General features: G+C 43.7%; 1 protein-coding gene across 3 annotated transcripts in view; it reads left to right on the top strand.

The window, feature by feature from the left end:
• The window catches only part of ESRP2 (epithelial splicing regulatory protein 2), a 139,922-nt gene that overhangs the window by 70,632 nt on the left and 50,936 nt on the right, over positions 1–18,354 (top strand). The window lies entirely within an intron of this gene.

Raw genomic sequence — 18,354 nt, 5'->3', positions numbered from 1 at the left:
ACATGAAAAGGAGGCGCATTTAGTAAGACTTCGGCACTGTGGCTTTCTAAGGCTACCTGTATGGATATTATTGTGCAAAATGAGCTATCTGTGCACAGATAATGTTTTGCAGTTAATAGGCAACCCTTAAATACTGGGCTTGGTGAGTGCTATTGAAAATGCATGATCAAAGGGAGACTTTTATTAGTGTGGTGTAAAGGGCAAATGCTCATTGTATGGGGTCGTGTAGCCACAAAAGCCACTACCACCGGTATCCCATATGCTTTCACTTTTGTACCCATAAGGGAAACCAGCTCTTCAGTCAATTGCTACTTCACTAAGCAGCACTGCAATTATTTTGTTTGATTTGTTTCATCCTACAGCTACTTGAATGTTTTAAATGGAAGGAGCACTGGAGAGCCAAATAATGTGGGGCTCCAAAATGTTTTCTCTGTTAGAAGTTGTACCTATTGTAATTTGTGCAGCAAGTCTCATATTTGATTTCAAGTACCTTTTTGTAGGTCAGTGGTCTATATTTGGCAAGCATTATGTTCACCAGCTCCCATTCCTGCCCCCCTCCCCCTTTCAGGTTGATGATACAATAAACTTGTACCGCAATCATGAAAAGAGCGGGCTCAAATATCCCAAAGACAACTTTTAGATAAATCCATGTATATTCTGTGTGGATGCAAACAATTGCACCAGTTTTAAGATGCCCCGAATCTGGTTTACAAACAGTTTCAAATTTATGGGGGGGGGGGACAAGCAAATTCAGAAATCATAAACACTGACCATAAGGCATTCAATAATCTTTATAGAGCGCTCCAAAAGGTCTTCATCTAAAACCCCAAAAGATCACCTTTCACTTTAATTGACCTTCACTGTTCAATGCTGACACAACAAAATCGAGGCATCCTTTATTCTTAATGGACCCCGTTTGTCTACACAGTCTAAAATGTTCTTAAGTGATACAACAGGACTTCGCCTTCATAAATGCCCACTTTTAAGAAGCTCTCCAAGGATCTGCCCAACTTCATATCGATTTTAAAATATGACGTTCACCAGCAACATAATGGAGACTGAAGTCACTCACAAGCAAAATGAATTAATGAGGTCCTTTGGCCTATTTCATGACTATGCATTTGGGTTCAGACTTCTGCCAGGCACAGCCTTGGTCAGAATAAAAGTTGGAACTAGTGCGTGCCTCAATAGCTTGGTCAAACCCATGTTTCAAATACTGCTCCATCTTGGTAGCATATTGTAAAGTGGACAAATAAGTGCTTTTATACCCGCTACATATATGCATGGGATTCTGTTGCATTTCTATGGAATGGATTATGTACTGCCTACTCGTACAGTAGTAAGCACATGTCCATATTAGCACTGCTCCGATTAGCATTAAGTAAACCACCTGTGAGTTCTGCAAGGATCCAAACACTTGACTACAGTGAAGGCTTAACAAGCACTGGTAAAGCCAATTGTTCTTGTCTATCGAGAAAAGAGCTATTGGCTTTCTCAGCAATTAGCCATGTTTTACAGCATTGTGGCTTCCGTGCAGAATGCCTGGGGGGGGGGGGAGGGGAAGCATTGGCAAAGTTTATAGGTAGTCCACACAAAAGCTACATTGCGGTCAGATTTGGGAAAAAAATATATATATATCAATCAAACGTTGGTCTGAGGATATTATGTTTTGAATGCCATTTGTTTGGAAAGGGGCCTTAGGGCACTAAACGGGCGAACAATGAGTGACAAGGGGGTGGTATGTACTTTCGATAACGGCCGAAATAGGAGTAGGATAGACTATGTTCTGTGCAGCCTCCATCTATGGAAGGGAGTCCATGATATGGAAGTAAAGCACAGGCTAGAAAGTGACCATGACCCCCTGTACGTAGTACACAAATGGTGGCTATCCTCAATAGGGAAACCCGCCATAGAGTGGGTCGGTGTTCCCTTGCTTGTCCCCACTAATGACATGCGACGGCTAAAATGGCCCAGTGTTTTGGCTAATCGACAGTCTATGGCTAGTATAGACATGGAGGTGGACAAGGCGATAATTGCCCTAGAGCAGGCAAATACAGTTGTACCAGGGTCTTACGAAATTACCGCTATACATGATAATCTCTTCTGTGACATTAGATCCCATTTCCAGAAACCGGGTAGGAAAACCAATAAAGTACCTCCGAGTTCTGTGAGGTGGTATAATGCACAGTGTAGGAAAGCCAGGCTAGCTCTGGGAATAGCTATCAAGAGTAGAGAACAAGTGGCAATCCGTAGTGCTGGAAGGATCTACAAGGACAGTATAGCCTTTGCAAAAAAATCATGGGATGAGCGGCATTGGAATGAATTAAGGGAGGCAAGTAGGGCTAAAGATTCCAGGCTCTTCTGGAGCATTCGCAAATGGGGTAGTGGCGGTTTACCCAATTGCCCCGATAATAATGTTGGTGAAGCAGACTGGGTCAATTGTTTTAAGCCACAATATGCCGATAGCCACCCTGGCTCTGAGATGGATGGTTTTATGGCTGTATATCCCAAAGATCATTTTTTTAGTCACGGTGAGGTGTTGTTGGCCTTAAGTGCAGTATCAAGAGGAAGAGCTCCGGGTTTGGATGGGATCCCGGCGGATCTTTTTATTAATGATAGGGAACGCTGGGGTAAATATATCCTTCTTTTGGTTCACGCTGTTGCCCAGGGAGCAATGGTTCCATTATCTTGGAAGGGTGCAATCATTATCCCCGTATATAAGAAAGGTGATCGGGGTCTGCCGGGTAATTATAGACCCATAAGCTTGATAGCTACCATTCAAAAGGTGGTGGGGAGGATGGTGGTGAACAGGCTTATGGCTTGGGTGGACGAGAATAATGCATTATCCCCTTACCAGGCTGGGTTCCGGAAGGCCACTAGTACGGTGGACCAGGTGTTCCGCTTTACCTTGCTACGGTGGCGAACTGTGGTGCTGGGCGGGGGCAGCCTGTATGCCGCTTTTGTGGATTTGCGGGCTGCCTTCGACCTGGTTCCCAGGACTAAGCTGTGGTCAGTGTTGTGGAACCTGGGCCTACCGGAGGATTTACTGACCCTGGTTATGAGGTTGCATGAGGCGAATTTTGCAAGGATACAGTGGGGCAGCCAAGGTGAGGTCACTGCGAACTTCCCGGTTGAGCGGGGAGTTCGGCAGGGGTGTGCAATGGCCCCCCTGCTTTTTTCCTTGTTTATAAACGGAGTAGTAGCTAGAATGCTGTCTGTTAATCTAGATGCCCCCTCGTTGGCGGACATTAGGGTCCCAATACTAATGTTCGCCGTTAATACTCTTATTCTATCAAAGACCACGAGTGGCCTGCAGTGTGCCCTCAACATTTTTGAGGAATTTTGTGGGGAGCATGGCCTTGAAGTCAACGTGGCCAAAACCAAGTTAAGGATTTTTAACCCCCACCGTAGTTTCCGATCCAGGCTGACTATGAATCAGCGCCCCCTAGAGGTAGTTAAAGCTTTTACCTACCTTGGTATTTATGTAACCAATGATCTCAAATGGTCCCAGCATATTGATCTTGCGACATTAAGGCACAGACAATTAGCTGGAGCCCTTGGGGCTGAACACAGAAAATCAAAATCTAAACCAATCATGCCAGCCCTACAGGTTTATGAGGCAAAAGCCCTTGGCTTAGCACTATATGGGGCTGAGCTGTGGGGTTTCGGGAAGCACCAGCTATTACAGAAGTCAGAAAGTAAGTTCTTTAGGACAATTACTGGTCTTACCAAAAGTACCCCCTTCTCCCCCTTAGATACGAGTTGGGTAGAAAGGCTGTGGTTGATTTGGCAAAGCTTCGCCCGATCATGTATTGGAGACGACTCTGGATCACTCCAGAACTCAAGCCCTATGCTGAGGGCTTTTTAGCGTTGATTAAAGCGGATGTCCGGATGTATTCCATAAGATCAAATGGCTAAAAGATCTTAGATCCTTATTATGTTTGTTGGGTCTCCAAACCCTCTGGGATAACCCGCCAGGCACACTTTTTCCTAGCAAAAATACTGTAAAGGAGTTGTATTGGGTCTATGTGGCTGAGCGGGAGTGGAGAAACACTGATTCTAGATCTGACAGGATGCTATCTGGAATCCAAAATCTCTCCTGACCATGAACTTTATTGGGACAATATAACAAAGCCATGGGATAGGAAGCTTCTATGCCAATTGAGGATAGGTGCTCTTCCGCTCAGGTCCCTAACTGCCAGGTGGAGGGGTTCATCTAGTATTTCCTGCCCCGCTTGTGGATCTGCAAAGGAAACTATTGGGCACTTCCTATTTTCCTGTCAAGCCTATGCCGTCCCTAGGCGAATTTGGTTAAAACCTGTATGTAAAAATTTTGCTACTAATAGTAGCATCGTAGCTTTGAGAATTATTTGCACTAGTTCATGTTTGCCACTTGCCATAGCAGTAGCGAAATTTATGGGATGGGCTTGGTCTATTAGGTATAAAATGTTAGCCGAGTAGCAGTTTATACTGGGATGGTTTTATTGAATCTACTTGATATAGTTTGTATTTTATAGTATATGTATATTCATGCTTTTTATGTAAAGTACTTTTTATTTGACCGAGGCAACTATTTAATAACGCTTTAAAATTTTTGTATGTACTGTGCTTTTATGAGTAATACTCTAATAAAGCCTCTTTGACTATATATGTATGTATATATACACACCTCCTTCCAACCGAAACCTGCAGTTTGTGTTGCCAGCGTTGGTTGGAAAGGCTGGGAGCCCGCCATCGAAACTGAGGAGGAAAACTAGCAGTTTTGGGATTGTTAATCCCATGCCGGGTAGAGCACATTGTGGCTCATCCCCTGCTTTATGGACTCTCTGGTTGACGTGGCTGTGACTGTATTGGGGGACCAGAGGAGGCACTGGACAGTTGTCACACCAAAGCGGGATTTCCATCACAGCATCCTAAGGGGCTCACGCTGTTCCCTGCCCCCCCCGTAATGACATTGTCACCACTTACGCCATTCTCCTGCACCGAGGTTCCCAGTCTCATTATGCTGCATTCTGGGATCTGCAGTCCTGCGCTACACTTGGGACTGCACACAGGTGCGGGGAATTCACCAAAGGGGTGGAGCTGGCTTGCACTAGCAAGCGTTCAAATGAGGGACTTACTTGCAGCGTGACATTTCACTGGTTGGACGCTTTGGGCGCTGAGGAAGGCAGATAGGCTGCCGAAATGCATTTGCATCTGTGTCAATAAACCAGTGTTTCCTACCGTTTCCTCCTGGGTCGCTGTCTTCTTTCGGTTGGAAGGAGGTGTATATCTATCTATCTATCTATCTATCTATCTATCTTTGACCAGACCTATTGGCTTTCCCAATGCTCGTTTATCAGGAGCCAAGCAGCAAAATCTATGCCTCTTGATGTGACCCCATTATGATTAAAGGAAAGGCATATACATGGTCTGTATTGAAATCTAAACATAACAAAATAGCAAGCACACTATTGTATTGTGAAATTAACCCCTTACGTGTGGATGTCACCCAATGGCCGACACCCGCACTACCTCTCCAGTGCATCTGCCAGCCATTAGTTGACACTGGGGAGGCATATAAAGGCCCCTCTGTTGCAGAGCAACAGAGACTTCCCTTCTTAGTTAAACTTTGACTGCTCGGGAAGAGCAGCCACTTTTTTTATGGCAATTGATAATGAGACGTCATTACACGAAAGTGAAATGAATAATAAATGAATATTAAATTTATAAAGTGCTAAACTTATCCCAAGGGCATCAAGGCGCTGCAAAGGACTAATGCACTGCGCAGAAATGAGTGGTTGGGCCCATTTTACTTTCACTGCATCAGTGCTTGGGGGCATATCTAAGTCACTGTGCTCCTCCCAGCACATTGGATGGCTACAGTCTTTCTAACCCACTCTCGGGGGGGCATATGGGATAATTGCCCCTGACTGGTCTCGTGTGGAGACAGTCCACTAGATACCACGGCATAAAACAAATAGGTGTGGCCCATTACGGGTATGGCAATGCCCCCATCCATAAGAAAATATACAGTGATTACCCCCTCCGATCTGTGCCCCCCCTCCCCAGGGGATGAGGGGGGAGAGAAAGCCCACTAGACACCAGGCCTTTATTAAAAGTAAATTAGAGATGGGGGCTGCCAATTATTGGCATGGCCATGGTCATACCCCTAAGACCAAAGCAAATATGCTTTCTTTCTGCCCCCCTGGGCATGGGGGTGATTACAGTAAGCCCACTAGACACCAGAGACGTATGGAAAAAATATCGGTGGGAGGTGCCCATCGTAGGCATGACCATACATACCTCCAGGTACCCACGCAAAAAAATATGCTGGTAATCTTTCTGGAAATCATGAAGGATCTACACATGACCCCTTACTGAACTTGGAATGTTCTCTAAAGAAATCTATAGCTTTCTTAGATCACCCATGGGATTCACAATGGTTATAACCACAAACTGGATATAGGTTGAGAGCACAAACAATAGGAAAAGGGGCTACCTCTTAAAAAAAACATAATGGTGGTTAAAAAAGTAGTACTTTTATTTTATTTAGCTCTGCATGTTCCTGAAAGCTGGGAAGATGGAGACTTTAACACAAAAACCCATTTGTTGATGCATATGTTATGAGAGCGAAAAAACACTTTTATTCTGAGCACTTTTTTCTATTTTTCCCCGAAAACTCAAAGGCCCAGCAGTTAAGCGGTTACCTCAGTATGCACAAAATGTGCAGTTGAGGCTCTTCATATTTTGCACCACACTGTATTTCCCTCTCCTCAACGGCATGGAGAGTTTTCTTTTTTAATTCACGTGAATGCCAGAGGACAGACTGGTAATTGGTCTATTCAGAACTGGTCCTTATTTTCTCTCGTCAGTCAGCCACTGCTTTATAACCTCTCCCAAATTCATATCCTCTGATACTTCTTTCCTGGACACCAGTCTTAGCACAAAATAGTAGGGAACTAAATCTGAAGTAAACCCCTGATTTTCTCACACACACACACACACACACAACTCGATTGCATTCAGAAGCAGATATTTTCTGAAGTATTTGCGGGGATGTTTTGTGATGGAAAAAAAATACTCTTTTGTAACCCAGAGGCCTAGATTCTTATTGTGGCTTCAGCATCTAAAGAACAATTGTGCAGTTTCTGGGTAAATCACTTCATCTCCCTGTGCCTAATATTATTCATATATGAAATGTAATGCCGTTGTAAGCATGTGAAATGTAACTCCTCACCTGGTGTGAATGATCTTAGCTTCTCCCAACCTATTCTCCTCCTTGATGTAAAATTTTAAGTTTATTTTGTGTAGTCAGTAAATAATCGCTATGCAATATATTTAAATGTAGCATGAATGTCCCAATCCCATAATTCTTCCACTGATTCTTTTTAGAAAATGTAATGAATAATTCGACAATAGTGAGTTCAAAAAAGTGGGCACACTTAGGAGCTTGGGTCATCGCAGTCCCTTCAATGCAGAGTAAGCTTTTGCTGGCAAGCTAGGTTTGCACCAGACAAAAAGCAGCGCATTACTAGCTAAAAGACAACCAACGTAGCCCATTAGAAGAACATAGATGTTTGTCCTAGATTTTTCCTTTCGGACCCTGCAATCACAATGCTGTCTCGTGCAGTCTTTGTTGTTTTTTTTGTTGTTAACTTCAGTGTAACGCTCTAAGTGGCAAGGGATTGCTCAGACTTGAGTCCCATTCTCCATCCTTACTGTGCCACTGGAGAGAAACTGCACTCATTTCATAAGGCTTTATTCGGAACAAAGAAAAAACATGTCCATAAAAGCACACATATAATAAATAAAATTAAGATTATAATACAATTACATTTGCAATTAAACAGCCAATGTTTAAAAAGAAACATAATATACAGGCGGGGAGGGAATAAATATTTAAAGACATACTTTTCCTGACAATCGCTTTAAGCAGGAAAGTAGCAGTAAAAAAGCAAACATCAGGATGGTGCAAGTTAAAAAGCAATTTCATAGAATCATGTACTGTCCTGACACCAAACTTGACAAAAATAGGTTTTAAAAAAGCTTTACGGAAATTCCCATACAGTTGACACAACAAAAGAAAGTGCATAGTGCTTTGTGCAGATATATTATCACACGGGCAAGGACCAGCAGGGTGCTTGTTCAGCGAAGGGAAAGCAACCAAGTTATGCACAATCCCAATCCTTAATCTTCTTAGAACAAACTGATGAGAAACTCTGGTCACTAGGGTCAAATATGGTTGATAGCCCGCTATTTCGTTCATACTACTGTAAAACACACAGGTGGATAAATTGCCCTCGTTACAGGTCCGCCTCTCCGATTTATGATTCAAAAAGATGATCTTCATTTCAGACTTGGATATATCTGAGGCCCTATATCTGTCTATTTATATTAAGGCCATAGAACTCCTGAAAGCTGTTGATGATATATTTAATCCATGGAATCTTTAAATGGTTATCAACAGTGAGACAATCGTTAATGATGGCTCTGTTTAGGGATGTCTCTTCTTTCAGCCAGATGGAACGCCACAACAATAGTGGTCTCAGGAGAATCAAATCATTTAAATAATGGATTCCGAGTTCTCTGTGAACTAAGTCGTTAGAGGCAGATTTTGGCAAACACAAAAGTCTTTTTAAAAAGACATTCTCCTCCACCTGGAGGCTCCCAGCCGGGGCCAAACCCCAAACCCCTGCCTCATAGAGGGCAATGGAGAGACATCTAGACTGAAAGAACTTAAGCATGTCTCTTATCCGTTTGTCCCCTAATTTGGTGGCAAAAGTAAACACCCCATTGGCACTCCTCATCATCTTAGCCCTAACATTCTTATGCTCACTGGCCCAGCTGCAATTCTTAGAAAATGTAATGCCAAGATAGCAAAAACTGTCGACTTTTTGGACCCTTTGTCCTTCTATAAGATAAGAGTGGGGCTTGCTCAGCCCTGGCCCACACTCCGTAATATAGGTTTTAGTTTTGTTGATCACAAGTTTTCTACTCTTGATAAACTGTGAAAACCCATCCATCAAGCGTTGGAGCCCTATCGGGGTCCTAGACAGTAGCACGGCATCGTCCGCATAGAGTAATACCGGAACGTTGAAATCATTAACTCTAGGAGCGTCTGCCACTACTGTCTGTAAAACGGTGTCCACTTCATTAATGAAAAGAGTAAAAAGCAAGGGAGCGAGAACTCACCCCTGCCTTATACCCCTCTCGATCTTAAATTTGGTGGTACACTCCCCATTAGAACCATATCGAACGCTGGTACGTAATTTAACATAGTTGGGCCAAAAAAAAGACAATACCCTCAGGGGCCCCCATCTCAATCAGTTTTGCCCAGAGAATTGCGTGGTCCACCATGTCAAAAGCGCTACTCAAATCTGCGAAGCAGAGATAAATAGAGCCCTTCTTGGCCTGGGTATATTTCCCGATCAAAAGTTCGAGATTTAGACATTGCTCAATCGTCCCACGCCCTTTTCTGAACCCATACTGGCAATTTGCCTGGATACCGTTGGTTTCTGCCCATTCTTCCAATCTAACCAAAAGTACCCGGCTCATAATTTTCACTGAGGAATCCAACAAGGAGATGGGACGGTAGTTTTTCACATCCCCCCGATCGCCTTTCTTGAATATGGGTATGATAATTGATTCCTCCCAGGTTGGGGGTATCCCATGACAGACAGCTGCATTAAATACTTTAGCCAACATTGGTCCCCATACCTCGGGGACTATCTTATAAACATCGATGGGCACCCCATCAGGACCCTGGGCCTTTCCCCCTTTACTAGCGCTAATGCTGTCTAAAACCTCAGTAATGGTAATATCCAAAGGGACAATGGGCCAACAGTCCTTACAGTTACCCAGGACTTTGTCTGAGTCAAAAATAGTAGAAAAGTGAGAAATCCAGGTTTCCATGTTGACCTTGGATGTTAGTTCTGGGACTTTCTCATCTTTAAGAAATGGGGAATTTACAGTAGCCCAAAATAATGTACAGTTTTTTAACTCTGCAGTCTGTGTCAATTCATCCCAGGCCTCATGCTGTAACTCAGTTTTCCTTCGCTTTACTGTTGTCTTATAGTTTATTCTAAGCTGGGACACCTGGCTCCTGGCTCTAGGTTAGGCTGCCAGTGCCACTTTAACCTCTTTTAGCGCAATGGTACATGCGTGGTCGAACCATCCCTTTTGTTGGTCGGACTTACTCCCAGCTGTTTTAGTAAACTTTTTGTCAATAATGGAATTAATTCTGATAAAATTTCCAATAGGATAGACAGTGACGTCAGCATGCTCGAGAATCTCAGTAATTTCTGATAAGCAGCTATTTATAATTGAATCGGACGTCATTTCAGCTTTATCCCCATTCCATCTTAGCCTGGTACCGTTCGGTCTGTGGGGTTCAATGTTAACAATAACACCCGAATCAGGTACAGGTTTTTCTTTCTAGAGTGGCCTCAATAGTAACACAGTTATGGTCGCTAAGCATGATATCCACGACCCTAGGGGCCAAACTCCAGGGGATAAGATTAGATGACATACATATAAAATCAATAACAGTATTAGCCCCCCTACCTGAAAAAGTGGGGACGCTCTCACCTAAATCGTTCTTCTCATTCGCCAATGTTTCCATATCGTGTGCCGCTAGAAAGTTATTCAGGGATTCCCCGTACTTGTTATGAGGGAAATGGAGATCGGCATCCTCAAAACGATTGGTGACCCCACACGTACTTTGATGGGAAAGGGGACAAACTGCAATATTAAAATCCCCCGCTAAAATTAATTCAAAAATAACATTCGAACCCGCTATGATGTCCAACAGGGCGCTCTCTAAAGCATTAATCACCAGATACATGGTGCTGTCAAATGTTATTATAAAAATTAATTAGAAGGATGTTTCTTCCTTCTTCCTGCGACAACCATAAAATCTGAGAATGAGCCCCCGCTAATACATGTTTTTTGACAATAATGGGAATTTTAACTGAAATCAAAACCAAAAGCCCTCCCATAGCTCTACCAGATGTTGATGCTGTAGCGGGTAATTGGTAAGAAACAAAACCGTTGTAACCGGTAACATTTTTACACCAAGTTTCCTGGAAGCAGATGATATCGAAAAGATCAACAAATTCTGACCACCCCAGGCAATCGTCTTTAGACGCTAAACCTGCAACATTCCAACTGGCAATAAAACAGCTCGGGGGTCCAGTGGGCATTTGCATAATTTCAACGGGGGTAATAATGGTTGGGCTAATACAATGATTGTCCAGTGTATCATTAAAATTAGGGAGGGTTACACTTAGCCTATCTGCTACAGGCAGATCCCCAATACATCCATCAGATTCATCCACAGAGCTGTATAACATACGGCAATCAAGATGCACACTTACGTTGACAGGAAGCCCTATATTATTTCCTTCTGACTCGCCTCCACAAAGTACAGTTTCTGCTTCAGGCAGGGAGAGGGCCTGGTCAGAATCCAGTCAATCGTCTAAACAGCTCAAAGATTGGTAACGATTAGATGTTACCACCTCAAAACCTCTAGACACACTAGAGGCACTACCTCTACTCCCCACAGAATCGTTGGTATGCTGGACAAATAAATGTCTATAGAAAAACCCCAAGGGTCTGAGTGAAATACCCTGGTCGTTCGGTGGGCGAGAGGTAGCTCTGATCAAAGAGGTGGTGGCAATGGGTGGGTTTTTAAAATTTACTATTACACAGTCCCCACTGATATTTTTATGTGACTTCCCTATCCAATTCGTTCTTGTGGTGGTTAGAATCTGATCAGACAGAGCTACTGGGAAACCACACTCTCGATTAAGCCAACCCACGGTTTTATTCTTCAAAGATTCATGTGTTTCCAAATTGCTATGGGGCCCAGTCTCCCTGACTGGTGGGACATTAGTTAAAACTGCCACATATGGAGCACAATCTGGGGGTAAGTCGGGCTGCGAATAACCATATCGCTTGGTCTTCTCTTTAATTAGCCCTGGCTTATCCACTGGGCCTATAGTAATAGGAGTATTTAAACACACCTTAGGCACAGGGTTGGATACAGCTACAGTAACTGGGCATAATCCCTCTTTGGGTATCTTTGGTGTCTCCGTTATAGATCCATTACCCCTTGTACCTGCTTCTAGGCTAACATTTGACCCTATATGTAAGCTCAGAAGGTCTCCCAACCTCTTTACCTCCCCTGAGATAGTGTCAAGTTTGTCCATTAAAGGTTTAATAATTTTATCAAACTTGGCATCAATGATGCTAATCAACAGCTCGAACTGTTCGGGAACTAGTTTAACCTGAGAATTATTAGTAACTGCTACTGGGTCACTAACAGCGCTGTTGGGTAATGGCTCAGGTCTTTTTTTGTTATGTTTGCCCCCCCCCCCGTTTTGGTAGGATTATCCTACTATGACTCCTCCCAGATCTTGCTCTTGGAGCCGGTGAGCCTAATACTAATGTATCATGGGGAGCCTGGGGCGTGACCAAGTTAGGCTCTGGTTCTATAGGGGTAGCCGTGGTTGGAAGTGCAGGAAACTCCAAGTTGCAACTGACATCTACTAGAGATGTAGACAAAGAAGTGGGTGACTTAGGTGGACTAGGTAATGGAACAGAGGGGCTCCCCCGACCCAATGATAGTCGGCGTTCTTTGTTAATTTTGTCTACCACTTTAACAAGGTAATTGTCAAGGGTAGCTAAGGCAGGACGGGTGTTGACATTATTGCCTTTAGACATAATTGACTCTCTCAGAATACTTACAACAAATTATAAACATCCCATAAGCCTTAATAAACCTTAGTAAGGAACAAAATATTATTCCCTTATACTGTTAAAAAGCTGGGAACAGACAAACAGGAATGCAATCAAAATTAAAATAACACAAAACAAATACAGTCCCACTATGGATATGAATAGGTGGTGGGCTCAATTACCGAGTCTGAATAGAAATACCTCAAGGGACCAAAAGGACCCAGAATCTGTCCCATAACCAAAGTCCGTGGCCCTGCCCTGCCTTGTCCTGCCACAGACGGCCACAGACTGTCCCGCCCTTCTCCCGGGAAGTCCCGCGTGCGTCCTCGCGGGACGAAGGTCAACACGGAGCTTTATGCGCCTCCTGGCGCGGGTTGGTGGGCGGGGCAGCAGCGTCACCTAGAGCGCAACTGCGGAGCTGCTGGGGGTGGTAGTCCCGGACCGGCGGAGCTAAGCCCGGCCGGTACTGAAGTCAGGAGGGTTGTTCCAATGTGCGTTCTCACCGGGGCGAAATCCAGCCGAACGCAAATTCCCCCGTAATATTCAGCACAAAGGTCCTCAGGCCACACGGAGCTTTATGCGCCTCATGGCGCGGGTTGGTGGGCGGGGCAGCAGCGTCACCTGGGGCACAACTGCGGGGCTGCTGGGGGTGGTAGTCCCGGACCGGCGGAGCTAAGCCCAGCTGGTACTGAAGTCAGGAAGGTTGTTCCAATGTGTGTTCTCAGCTGGGCGAAGCCCAGCCGAACGCAAATTCCCCCGTAATATTCAGCACCAAACTGCACTCAACGGACTAGCCCCAACTAGGGTGTAACCAGTCCTGGGTTTGCTTGTGTTCTGATTCAGAGGGGAATTGCCTTGGCAGTTTGAGCTGGGCTGTCCTATTGGAGTAGGATCAAGTTAATTTTCATAGGACTGCCTTATCAGAGGTAGCATTGTGTTAAAAAAACAATGGACCTAGATTTTTTTTATACCCATTTACCCCACCAATATTTTTTATTTAGTAGTTTGTAAAGCGCACACATGCTGGTTAGGGTGTTGTGATGCTAAAGAAGCCAAACAGCACATTTAAATTCTGTTAAGCCTATCTTGGCCGGGCATAGCATCCACACCAGTGCCCACATTATGAAATCAGACATGACCTCGCTGATTTACTTTCATAGAAAGTTGATACATCAAAACTGGCTACAATGTACAGCATGCAAACAGTGCAATATTTTGTGACTACTGTTACAGATGGTAGCTTTGGTTAACTCCCATGTGATGTATGCAGTGGTGCCATGAATGCCATTTGTGTTACTGTCGTGTTAAGTCATGAAGTGGTTCCTAGATTTATAGCACTTTTTAACCTCATTGCTGCTGGCGGCCATCGCGTGCACTACCTCGGTAGTGCTGCGCACGTCCGTTGGCCGCCGTGGCCCTGCCCACGCAATAGAACGTTCCGCACTAGCGCGGAATGTTCAGCGCAGTAAAGGGGTTAAAATTAGACCTATGTAGAACATTGATCTGTAATGATTACAGGTAGAAACCCATAACTTATTTTAATGATGGCCTATTCTGTGATATTTGGGGTTGTAAAACTAGCTGTTCACAAGTTTCCTTTATTGCATTACCAACCTAGGTTCCATATGGCCTTGCCTTTGGCCATGCACTCTGGTTACTGTACATAAGGCGTGGCCTTTGGCAACTCGAATGGGCTGGAATTCAGAATATCATTTGTGACAGATGTATACCCTCCATAGACTTGTCTATATTAAATAGAAAATGACAATGTTGAAAGGTGTGTGACTAATGGAGCTTACCCCAAACCCTTAAATTTCATTATAAAATAAAATGGTGCTCTAGTGGTTCATACCACTGCTTTAGACTTCTGGGCAAATATTTCACAACTTTTACAAGCCTAAGAGTATCTGCACCTTTGTCTAAGTAGCAGAAAACAGTCCGAGAGAAATAGAGCTGATGGAGTTCGTGCAGGCCAAAAATACTATTCTTTCATTTGTTGAGTGATACAGTCCGTACTGTCCATTATGAAGATGTGTGATGCAAGCCTTTTTGTATAGATAAGGAAATATACATTGGGAAAAACTGTTGGATGTAACTGCTGTCACCGTTAGTGATCAGTATTCACTCCTCTTTCTTCTAAAGAAGTCTCCCCGCACTCAAAATTTGTGATGCTTTTCACCAACCTAGATTCCCCTCACTCGAAATTTGTGATGCTTTTCACCAACCTAGATTTCTCTTCTTTCCAGTATCTCGCCTACCCCCGCCCCCCAAGAGGGACGCTCTTGTTTCTTGAGAGATTGTCTTGTTGTACAGTCATTGTGTTTTATTCAGTTCTATTCTTCTCAGTGACTTTGACATGTTCGGAACCATCTCGTTTCTTATTCTCCAGTCCCTTGTTCTCAGTTCCTCTTGGACAAAAATTTCTATTTTTCTGAAAAAGTTGTACCTACATCTTTCACATTGCATTTGTCATCTAGATACTCTTATCCTTCGCCTTCAGCTAGTGACCTTGGTTTATACTTCAGGTCTAACTGCCACTTCTTTCTGGTATTATTACGAACTAATCAAAAGATAGTTGATTTGGCTTGGTTTAAAGGAATGCTAGAATGGATTCTGCCAATATTTAGTTGTACTCATTAAATAGTCTGAAATTCTTAACGCAAATGTACCTCTCATCCACTGGTGGTGCAAATTTGCTAAAGACCACGTATTTCCTCCTCTTCAGCATCTGCCTATATTTTTATAGTAATCTGCGCAAGCCATGTAGTCTGGCATCCTTCAAGTTTCTAGTATTCGAGGACTTGAATGATGTGTGTTTGGCCGTAGTATATTTTGCAACTGGAAGGCAAGTGGAACAAGGTCCAGAGGCTTATGTATCTTTATTGCTGTTGGATATGGAAGAGGATGAAGACCATGGGGTGGGTCCGTGCCTGATCACTTAGCCACCAACCTTTCTTGTATTGAACAACCATCTCACAGCATATTTGCAAAGGTGAAAGGTTTCTAATGGGGTGACTGTGAAGTCCTCCAGAAGCTGTTTCCGCCTTTAAGAGTTTTTAGCGGCAATATAAGATGTGCCCTAGATCTAGCTGCATATCTATTTCTGCCTCCCCAGGTTACAAAACAATGGGTCACTGATTCTATTTAATTTTAGTTCATTTATTTTGACTCAATTTCCGTATTTCGGCAAGTTGATTTAAACTCTGTTGCTGTTTTTGCTGTTACCAAAGTGACCAGTTAATACAAGAATAGGCATGGAGCTTCGGCTAGAAGCCGTGCAGGTTGGTGTTGCATATGATAAATCCTACTGCTCTAGAGATTAGTTGCTGACATCACTGGATGGTTTTGAGTTCGCTTCCTAACAAACTGGTGAATCTGCTCAGTAGTGGCTGAAGGATTTAGAAGCTGAGCTGCCTTTCTTTGTTCTAACAGAGCAGCTCGGCCTTTACCTTTTAGAAGTTGATGTATAAACCGGCTTATCCAAAGATGTATTGGTGAGTGAATTTGTGTGGTTCTTTGAAGTCACTAAAAACCATCAATTGTTAGAATAATGTAAAAAGAGGATTGTTATTTTGGAGCACAGCGACTGTGAATTTAAATTTTTAGTAGCTCAAGTAATGTAGAGTGAAGCTGATGAAACGTCACTCCATGTGATACTGAGGTGTCTTGGTGTGGGAAGGGTGAAGGGAGCAGTCCGGTTGAAGCGCTCAATGTTTCTGTAAGTGAGCCAGCCTGAAATGTGGCCACTGCTCTAAAGTACCTGGTGCTCATGTAGATATGGACACTTTAAAATGGTGAGAGCTCCCTTGACTGAATCAACTATGGAGACTTATTGGCAGCTCAGATGTCAAACCCTTGTTTGACTGAACATTGAGCTAAATGGGATGAATGGAGTGATTCCACTGGAGGGCACAATCGATGTATCAAGCAGATAACTACTTGACAAGAATCAAAATAGTTATGTTTGTGTCCTCCTTAGTTCTGATATGAATTCTTACCCTTTTTAAAGGATATTGAAGATCATTCCCACAGACTAGCTTTTAAGGGTCTTGCCATTAATGAGCCTTGGACAATAATTGTGAAACCTAAGCTAATTGGGCACCTAGTGATCATATTTGGTCTTCATGTCAATCTGTTCTATCTACATTTGTGTTTATATGGCCTGCGAATAAAAGAAAGGAGTTAAATATTTTAAGAGGAATGGCAGAAATTGTGATGCCGCTTGAGCCTGGAAACCAGTGTGTGCGTGGGGAGGGGGTAGCAAGTCAAGTATATAGTAAATGGTCCCTATCTTGGATTTGTAGCTAGCAGCACATAGTCCTCCAGGCTTTTAGTTTTATTTTAACCCTGTTTGCCCAGATGTTTTTGCCACCCTCCCCCTTTGGAGAGGGATGAAGGGCAAGGACTGGCTGAGAGTCACTGGCATCACTATGGTGCCCTACAGAAGGACCGTGACCATCAAAGGTCGGTGACCTCTTCCAAGTTGTACAGTTGCTCTAGGATAAGTTGACAAGTCCTGGTTGTGGACTGCAGCTTAACATTCCTAAATACTTTCCAACAATCCAGGTAATTCGAGCATTATCCGGTTTAGTCTAGCCCGCTATTACTGTCCTTCGCTGCCATCGTTAAATGATGGGATTTGAAACAGTTACATTCAGAAAATGATAACCTATCGTATTTCCTTTGTTTCGCGTAATGCACCAAGGCTGCTTGGCTTGTTTACAGACCTCGTAGGATGCAGTAATCCCGCTCAACTGTGACGTCATTGTACTGGTGTCCTGCGTCCCAGATGGGAGTGTGCTCATTGGATCACTGCAATAGGTGAAATCTCAGAAGGAAAACCATGACTGCGTCCATTGCACGTCCCACTCAAGGACTCTACTGCAGTGTTCATCGGCACTCGACTGCAATTCCTAGGGTCCCAGACTGAGTGCTGCTTGTGCTGAGAGAATCATGGTGGGAAGGAACCACCTGCAGTGACGGGGCTTCGTAGCACCTTCTTTGAATGCAGTCCTTTCTGCATCGCATACTTGTCTGTGCAGGGAACAGGGTGGCGCCCCTGTCTTCAGGACACCCGGCACTTTTTCTTAGCCGAAACTCGTCCCTGCATTTCAGTCTCTTGGCAGCGCAAACAGGAGGGGCGGTGCCGGGTGTGGCTGCTTTAATGCCGTGTCAATTGCATTCAAATGATGTACTTTTCCCAATTACGAACATCTAGGTAGCTGCTGCTATGCCCTTATTAGGAAGAATAGCTTTTAAAAGCAAACACCATTGCATTAAAGCCCACTGCTGCCTGAAATATGACAATCCCGTACATACGTGCTATTTAAACTCCATATTTCCTGGAACAGTTCTGGATTGAAATAACACTTGTATTATGCGGTTACCACCTGGCTGGCTACAATTTTGATCGAGAAGTAGGTGCAGGAGGAAAGGATAGGAAAGTTGGAAATGAGGGAGAGAGAGGATAGGACAGGCATATAGATAGATATACATTCTTGGCTTAAACTTTAGCGTCCGATATGTCAACTGAAGATCGTTTTGTCTCAACTCTAGATAGAATAAAGAGTGAAGTACTAATGTTCTGTGCCAGTCTGGGTAAACCATGCAACGGCATTTGTGATTGTATACATT

The sequence above is a fragment of the Lissotriton helveticus genome, chromosome 12, assembly GCF_964261635.1.
Source record: "Lissotriton helveticus chromosome 12, aLisHel1.1, whole genome shotgun sequence".
Lineage (NCBI taxonomy): Eukaryota > Metazoa > Chordata > Amphibia > Caudata > Salamandridae > Lissotriton > Lissotriton helveticus.
This window is presented reverse-complemented; position numbering and strand designations above follow the sequence as displayed.